The sequence below is a fragment of the Panicum virgatum genome, chromosome 2K (assembly GCF_016808335.1).
Source record: "Panicum virgatum strain AP13 chromosome 2K, P.virgatum_v5, whole genome shotgun sequence".
NCBI classification, from domain to species: domain Eukaryota; kingdom Viridiplantae; phylum Streptophyta; class Magnoliopsida; order Poales; family Poaceae; genus Panicum; species Panicum virgatum.
Genome location: NC_053137.1, coordinates 23,719,175 through 23,727,364, shown reverse-complemented (window position 1 = coordinate 23,727,364; position 8,190 = coordinate 23,719,175). Strand labels below are relative to the sequence as shown.

At 43.3% G+C, this 8,190-nt stretch overlaps 1 long non-coding RNA gene across 1 annotated transcript; it reads right to left on the bottom strand.

The window, feature by feature from the left end:
• Positions 1-1,969: 1,969 nt before the first annotated feature.
• On the bottom strand, positions 1,970-3,864 carry LOC120695995. The gene is made up of 3 exons (XR_005683976.1): positions 2,763-3,864; positions 2,563-2,655; positions 1,970-2,487 (listed from the first exon to the last, which is right to left on the bottom strand). It is a non-coding gene; the product is annotated as an uncharacterized LOC120695995 (long non-coding RNA).
• Between the last annotated feature and the right edge of the window lie 4,326 nt (positions 3,865-8,190).

Genomic DNA, 8,190 nt, shown 5'->3' with positions numbered 1-8,190 from the left:
TTCAATTTACCCCCTAAACTATGTCATTTAGTTTATTTTAGCCCATAACACAATTTATCTTTTTTGTTTCTGCTTACACAAGTTAAATTTGAATTTTAAATTTTGTAGGGTAGTAGTGGACAACACAATACATATTTAGAAAAAGTTTTATAATTTCCCCCCATTATTTTTCATATAATTTTAAACTCCAACGATTAATTTATTATTAAGTATCCTAACCTATCAAAATAATTATAAAAAATTATTATTTATTTTTCTAACATGTGTTATGGTGTGTACTATCATGTTGTAAAATTTCAACTTAAAACTCCACCTAGACATAGAGAAATGAAAAAGACAAATTACAGTAGTAGGGGTAATTTGAATCAAATGGGATAATTTGAGGCGTAAAATGAACCAAACAATAGTTTAGGGGTTACCCAGACTTTGACTATAGTTGAGGGGAGTAATTGAGACTTTTTCCTAAAAAAAATCAAAACTAGGTACAAAGTCAACGTATATAGCTTGTACAGGATGCCCAACGGACAGCCGCAGGAGGTGCCGGACGTGGTGACACTGTCCTCAGCTGGACGAACTACAGTCGCCGCGACGCTGGTCCTTCATCAACGGAGCACAACTTCACCATAGCCTCGCTGCACCGTGCCGTCTCGCCATCACCTTTGCCGGCGATGTTGTACACTCCAACACTAGACGCACCATCGCTGCGCATTGCGAAGCCCCGCCCTTCTACATGGCAGCGAGTAACACCAGCAGCATGGCCGTGGCGGCGCCGATCGTGTTCGTCGAGCCCGAGATCCTACTTCCATCTCCACCACGGGCTCCTTAGTTACACGGCCGCCCGACCGCAGCTGCGGCCGTCAACGCGCGCCCTGGCCTTCGCTGCATCATCAAGACTAAGGCATGTCCCGATCGAGACGACCGCCCGACCACAGCCGCGGCCATCAATGCGCGCCCTGGCCTTTGCTGCATCATCAAGATCGGGCATGTCCCGATCGAGATGAGCGCGTCGTGGAGCCCTGCCCTTCTACATGGCAGCGGGTAGCTCCAGCAGCATGGTTGTGGCAGCCGACCGTGTTCGCCGAGCCCAAGCTCCTACCTCCATCTCCACCACGGGCTCCTTGGTTACACGGCCGCCCAACCGCAACCGTGTCCGTCAAGGCGCCCCCTTGGCCTTCGCTGCATCATCAAGACCGGGCATGTCCCGACTGAGACGAGCGCCGGCGGCGAGGCCCGCTGCTCCCACCCTCATGTGAGGGGAGGCCTGAGCGGATGGGGAGACGAGGTCAGATGGGTGAGGGAAGGGCGGCGGCAGTGGCGAACAGCCGGCGGCGGAGGCGGTTGCGATGCCCTTTTAGGGCAACGACGGCCACGACAAGGCCGTGCCATCCTGTACCCCATCCCCCGCTTGGGTCTCTTTGACCAAAAGTGACGGTGGGCCAAAATCGAGATTGTCTCACTGCCTTTATCTTCATCTTCTTCCAGAATTTGATTTACGCAAGACTTACATTCTAGCACCTAAACTTTGATCAATTTACTTTCCGCAAATAATCAAGGACAATATATTTGCTTTCATATCCCTGTAACTCTCTTTTATTATAGATATGAGTTTGTTTCGACACTTTATGCATTCCCATGTCCTTTACTTTTATAAACACTTTGCAAATTTATTCTTGTCACCCTACTTTAATTTTTCAATGCAATACTACCCTCTAAATTGGAACTACTCTTTCTTGCAGATAAAACACTATATTTTTGTTTTACTAGGCACAATTTTCTTCTGAAGATCCTTTAGCAGCTTCTAATTGTTGTGGAACTCAACCAACTCATTCTACAATAAGATAGAAGAAATTGTTATCTTGGATAAATTAAACACAGGATGAAAAATGCTGACTGTTGTAATTGATACTTGCCACAGAAACTTGATCAAGGATTGCTTTTTCACTATCCCATTTTTTTATTCAACAAAACATGTCACGATGTGGACTACCCAATTACTCATCCAAAACTCTCTTACAAACTCATATTCAGTTATCGGAAATGAATTTATATCCACGACAATCTTTTGACCATCTTTTTTTTTTCATGTTCACCTTGGACAAGACATGCTTGTCATAGAATTGTATCTAATCGATTTTCTTTGGCCTGACGATGTCTCTTAAATAATTCCTTCAATTTAGGGGCACATTGCTCCATTTCTATGTCGGTTACACTTTGAATACGTGTTACCCACGATAACTAAATTTTTTCTATAATGTTGATGGCTTCCATAACCTTATCACTTGGAATATCACCTGAAATCCTCTTAAAACAATCAGTATGCAATTTTTTCATGCTAGGAACACGCACAAATGAGTCATCCTCTTCCTAGAAAGGGCGCTCATTCTTCTTGCTCTTCCTTTTCTTCTTGCAATCGTGATTCAACAGAACCATTCCACTCTTGTCGTACTTTGCATCGGACGTCCTATGCAATCTAGGCATCTTCTTAACCTGAAAAGGGGTATGGAATGTGTAACATGTATGTCCTGGTCCAAAAAGTACATATATGGTAACACTTATACTTACATTATCCTTGCAATCGATGATATATTTAATCGCATTAGGTCCAACTTCCAAAATGCCACTACAGGCGTACAATGTGCTCTTCCAATGTTTAAGCTAAAATGGGGCACGGAAGGGAATAGTATTGTTACATGCTTATGAGATATTAAATGGCAATATTTGTTCAGCGGGTCAAAACAAACATTGATGTCTTCCGTACGTACCTTGATACCTTCCGTAATTAAGTCAACAATATTATACACCTCTGAGTCGGTATAGTATTGCAATCTAGGGTCTTCAAGGTGTCGTCGTCGTTGCCAGTGGTTGCATCGCAGTACAAGTTGTCTGGAAAAAAATAGCCGGTTACTGTTAGTCATACAACATTGTTGTTCTAAAAAAATAGAGATTTCAAAGATGCTTACAAGGAAGGAAACCGGGCTTCAAACAGTCTTACTGTCTTAGAATGTTTGAATGTCATGCTTCAAATGATCAAATAATAGCTTGCACTAGTCATTGGTACCTATTTTCTTCATGTCAAAGACATATTCCTCGTTCTTTTTACTAAGATAAAGAGAAGAGGTTTTAAATGACGAAAAGTTGAACACAGCTAATAGAAAAAGCCTGACTTCCATCCCAATGTTATCATTCCCCCTAGCAGCTGAACATGCTTTTTTACAATCATTAATAGAAATATTGTTCTTGTCAATGGTCTAAGGATTGGCAGCCAAAATAAATGGTTGAAGCTCCACCTGTTCAACACCTGGGCAATCAAGAATATCCTTATCCTTAGGCACTTTAGCTGTATCCCGTGGAATGCCATGTATAATTTGTAACACTTCTGGTGTTATGAGACGAGGACTCTTTGTGTCAAGATTATTAAGTACAATAACATCTTCGTATTGTACTTCGCAACCCAAGCTTGCACTTTGAAAGGCGATGACTCCTTGAAGACCCCTAGATTGCAATACTATACTGATTCAAAGGTGAACAATATTGTTGACTTAATTACGGAAGGCATCAATGCTTGTTTTGACCGGCTGAACAAATGTTGCCATTGAATATTTAATAAACATGTAACAATACAATTCCCTTCGTGCCACTTTTTAGCTTAAACATTGGGAGAGCACCGTGTATGGCCGTAGTGGCATTTTGGAAGTTGACCTGATGCGATTAAATATATCATTGATTGCAAGGATAATGTAAGTATAAGTGTTACCACATATGTACTTTTTGGATCAGAACATACATGTTACACATTCCATACCCCTTTTCAGGTTAAGAAGAGGCCAAGATTGCATAGGACGTCCAATGCAAAGGACGACGAGAGTGAGTTGGTTCTGTTGAAGGATAGAAGAGCAATAAGAATGAGTGCCCTTTCTAGGAAGAGGGTGACTCATTTGTGTGTTCTTAGCATGAAAAATTGCCTGCTTATTGTTTTGAGAGGATTTCAGGTGATATTCCAAGTGATACGGTTATCAAAGCCATCAACATTTGAAGGACCGAACATGCGACCAGAGGGGGGGGTGAATGGGAGCCTCAAATCCGATTTCAAAAACGGAGAGAAAAAGTCCCGATTGCACCCAACGCACCTCAAATGGCAAGTATCAATACCGAGTAGCTTAGGACGGCTACCGGCACTAGGAATACTCCCACAAAAAAGCCAAAACTCATACACGAAAGCAAAGTGGAGAAAAGCATGCAAGAAACTCGCCCACTCGCACAAACACACAAAAACCGGTCACAGAAAAATCACTGGAGCGAAACCATCTCAAGTACTCGAGCAAAGAGGGGTTAGTACATAGAAAAACAAAACTAGAAATACTAGAATTAAATCTAGCTAACAAAGACACTAATTAACTAATTTTTGTTTTGCTTTTTCAGATTTTAATTAAGCAGAGAATTAAATAACCCTAGAGCAAGAAAATAAATCTAGAGAAGGAACTAAGAGACTAGGATTAGAGAACAACACTAGAACATGAAAAGTTACCCAATTAAGGCCTAAAACAAAACTAGCAAAAATAGTGGAAAAAAGAAAGCCTAGTGAGACAATTCATCGAACATCTTGGGAGCACTCATGAACCTTACAACAGCCATCTAGCTTTCCACCGTAATTTTCCCAGACACACACCTTCGTGTCTTGTGTTGGGGGATCACGTCTCTATGCTTGCGTTGCCTGGAGTCAGCGAGCAGAGGTGCTGCGATGGCCGCCGCTGCATGGTTGCTACGCCGAGTCCTGCCCTCGATCACTGTACGTCAGGCCTAAGGAACTTGCTTATGGTGTATGACATATGGCTTTGTTAGGACTTATCATCGAGGAACTTGTCTTTTTAGACTTTTTGAGAACAAAAACTCTAAATTTCAAGCATCACTAGAATAAGGTTGCACGACTTTATTTGTCATATCTATACTCACAACAACTTAGACTCGGATCAAGCATATACAACTTTCAGATTCATGGCAAAGAGTTTACATAGCCAACGGACTTAAATTTAAGAGAACTCTTTAGCCATAATCTAGACATATCAGGCAAGGAAAAACAAAGCAAAACTCATCCAACATTTTTACCGCGCATGAATAAAAGGGAAATAAAACACTAAATATTTATTTTGTTTTGGAAATTTTTATCAAATTTATTTGAAAGCAACTAAAGGGATACAGTTGATTTAGGGGAGGAAACCTCCCCCAAGCTAGCTCTTGGTTTAGGGTCCAAGAAGCAGAACCTTTCTCCATACCTAATCAGGTTGAGATCGTTTCATTCGTACCTAGAGAAGTAGTAGCGGGCGATGACGTCTTCTTCTTCTTCTTCTTCTTCTTCTTCTTCTTCTTCTTCTTCTTCTTCTTCTTCTTCTTCTTCTTCTTCTTATTCTTCTTCTTCTTCTTCTTGTGTCATATCTTGTTGATCTTCTTTGGTGGTGTAGATGGCGCAGGAGTGGGATCGTCGGTCTTTGCGACCTTTGAACTATCCTTCTTCTTAGGCCTTTTTGACCTTGTCTGATCATTCTTTATGAACGTCTTCATGAAGGTGATAAGGTTGTCTTTCTGAGAAGGTGTAACTTTGACTTCTTTGATCTTCTGGGGATTTGGCCCAAACTTGACCTGGATCATTAAGCACTGCTTCTTCTTAGGTCAGAAGTTGGATTTCTCCAGCCCCAACATTGATGTGTGCATCTGATGTGTTGAGAAATGGTCATCCTAGAATGGGGGTGGTTCCCTTCTGATTACCCATATCAAGTACCTGTTGACGGTCCTTAAGTGCCAAATCCGACAATCAACTAGACTCAATAATAAAGGAAAACTACATGCCTTACTCATATATTTGTATCACTAACCTTGCTCCACAGTTGTTTTCGAGTTTTGTACATTTCAGATGACAAGGAGCGAAATAAGAAGAAAACACGCAGCAGACGCCACACAACTATGCAGAAGATCGCATCCGACGTCAACCACTTACAAAGAGGGCCCACCTGGCAGAGCAAACGGGCGCACCACGCATAATGCACATAAGGAAAGACACAAGGGCCCACCTGTTAGCCTGCCAGAGGAGGATAAGGACAAGGGGCGCTAGGGGATGTCGGCCGAACTCCAGGTTCGGCCGAACCTACCCTGCCTCCCGTCCAGGTGCATCTCGAGGAGGAGTAGCTAGCAAGTCTCTTGATCACCTTCCATATGTGCATTGGCGGGAAACCGACCTCCACTAGTATAAATAGGGCCCCCTCTCACCCCTCTCAACACACACACACACACTCTCATTCCACCATTCCAAGAAGGCTCTCCTCTCTCTTGCTCTCTTAACTAGGTAGTGGAGCTAGGCTAGTTCTTCTTTAGCGAGCAAGTCGTCCTCGGGGTCGTTGAGCAATCCTCGGCTCTCGGTATGGCTTTGTATTCATCTTGGCAGACTTCTATTCATAATATAGAGTTGTGCCATGGTTGCTTTACTATCTTGATAGTTTATCAATCTATGCTTAGTTCATTCATGAGTTATGCTAAGGTCTTGGTTAGGCCAGATGATCCGGGTACAGATAGAGGTTCGTTGTGCTTTCAGGCTTGCTCTAGCATTTTGCTTGTCCATCCGAAGGGTAGGAGACCCGGGGAAACTAGAGTAGTGACTTCATGCACGAGCGTGGTGCTCGGGTATGCGGGATCCATCGGATATGATCGTGCTCCACGGTGTGACTGGGGTAGACGGCAGGTTGTGATAGTCCTGTCCGTCCGACGTAACAACTGTGTTGCGTTTAGCGTACTCCCCGACGTTCGGGTACGGTGTAGGAGTTCATGCAAAGAGGTAACAGGACTGGACGTTCTCCAGTGCGGGACCTTCTCCCCGCTATCCCATTTTTCTGGCACCTGTAGTCCTAACCATGTCCTAACATGACCCCAGCTTTGGATAGAAGCACTAGGACATCTAACCTAGCCTAAGCTCCAGCTGACTTAATGTAGGATAGAGTAGTCCTTTGTTTTGTCGTTTCTCTCTTTTATTCCTTCCTCTTGGAGTGTGGTTGTGTGCTGTGTCGCATTACCCTTGCTTATTTCTTTACCTGGACTTACTCCTATTAGAGTTTTGCCTATTGCTTGAGGCACAATGACATGGTTAATGTTGAGTACAGTACCTTTGCCATTGTCGTCCTTTGGGAACAAATAAATAACGATACCCTTACTCTCCGGGTGAAATGCTACAACGATATATCCGTGCGCTTGCGGATCCGTCTGTAATCGTATAGATTATACCACGAGTGTGGCACCCCTTGGGTGCAGTTGCTAGGATGGGTTCAATGCCCTCATTTCTAGTGATTGCACTAAGGACCGCCAACAGGCAATTCTAAGGTTGTTGCCGAGGTCTTCGCAAAGCCAGTATCGACTTAAGAAATGCCAACAGTACCACAAAATCAACAGGGACGAAATAATCCCGCACCCTCACTAGAACATCCTCAGCAATTACCTCTAGGTGTCGTACCGAGGAGTCGGCCAACTGCAACTGCATCGGTGTTGGAGTCAACACTGAGTAGTTGAGCTAATCAAAGATTGCCTTAGGCATCACACTGATCACATAGGGCTTTGTCGAAGCTCTATGCCCCTATCGAGCATCTGATAGTGGGGCATCCTGGATCCTTTTTCTTCTTGGGCAATTGTTGAAGTAGAGCTGCACTGCATGCCTCAGTGAGCTTGATTACTTCAGTAGCTAGTTGGCAATGGCCGCTTCTTGTTGATTATGTCCTTGAGGTAGCGAGCGTAGTTTTGGACCTTCATTACATCCATCAAAGGCACATTGATGTTCACTAGCTGGATCATTTCAACAAAGCGGCTGAACTGCTCATTTGTGGTTGGTTTCTTTGCCCTTGTAGTCCACCACATTCGGATGTTTTCATAGCAATAGTTGCAGGTTGCCGTTGGACTCCCCTCTCATCCCTTTCTGAAGTCGTACCTCTTCCAGTCGCCGAAGCAACTAGAGTACAAGTCAAGTATTCTTGTTAGGAGTAGTTAGCAAGATGACGTTAGACCACCTCTACCTATCCTATTTGGACCTCTTCACTCCCGTCATATCTCCTAGATAAACAAGAGTCACTACTAGTACACTTCTCGTTCCTTGAGGATTCGATACCATGGAATATTCGAAGGTGAAAGCTACATCGGTATCCGTATGTTTGCAGATTTATT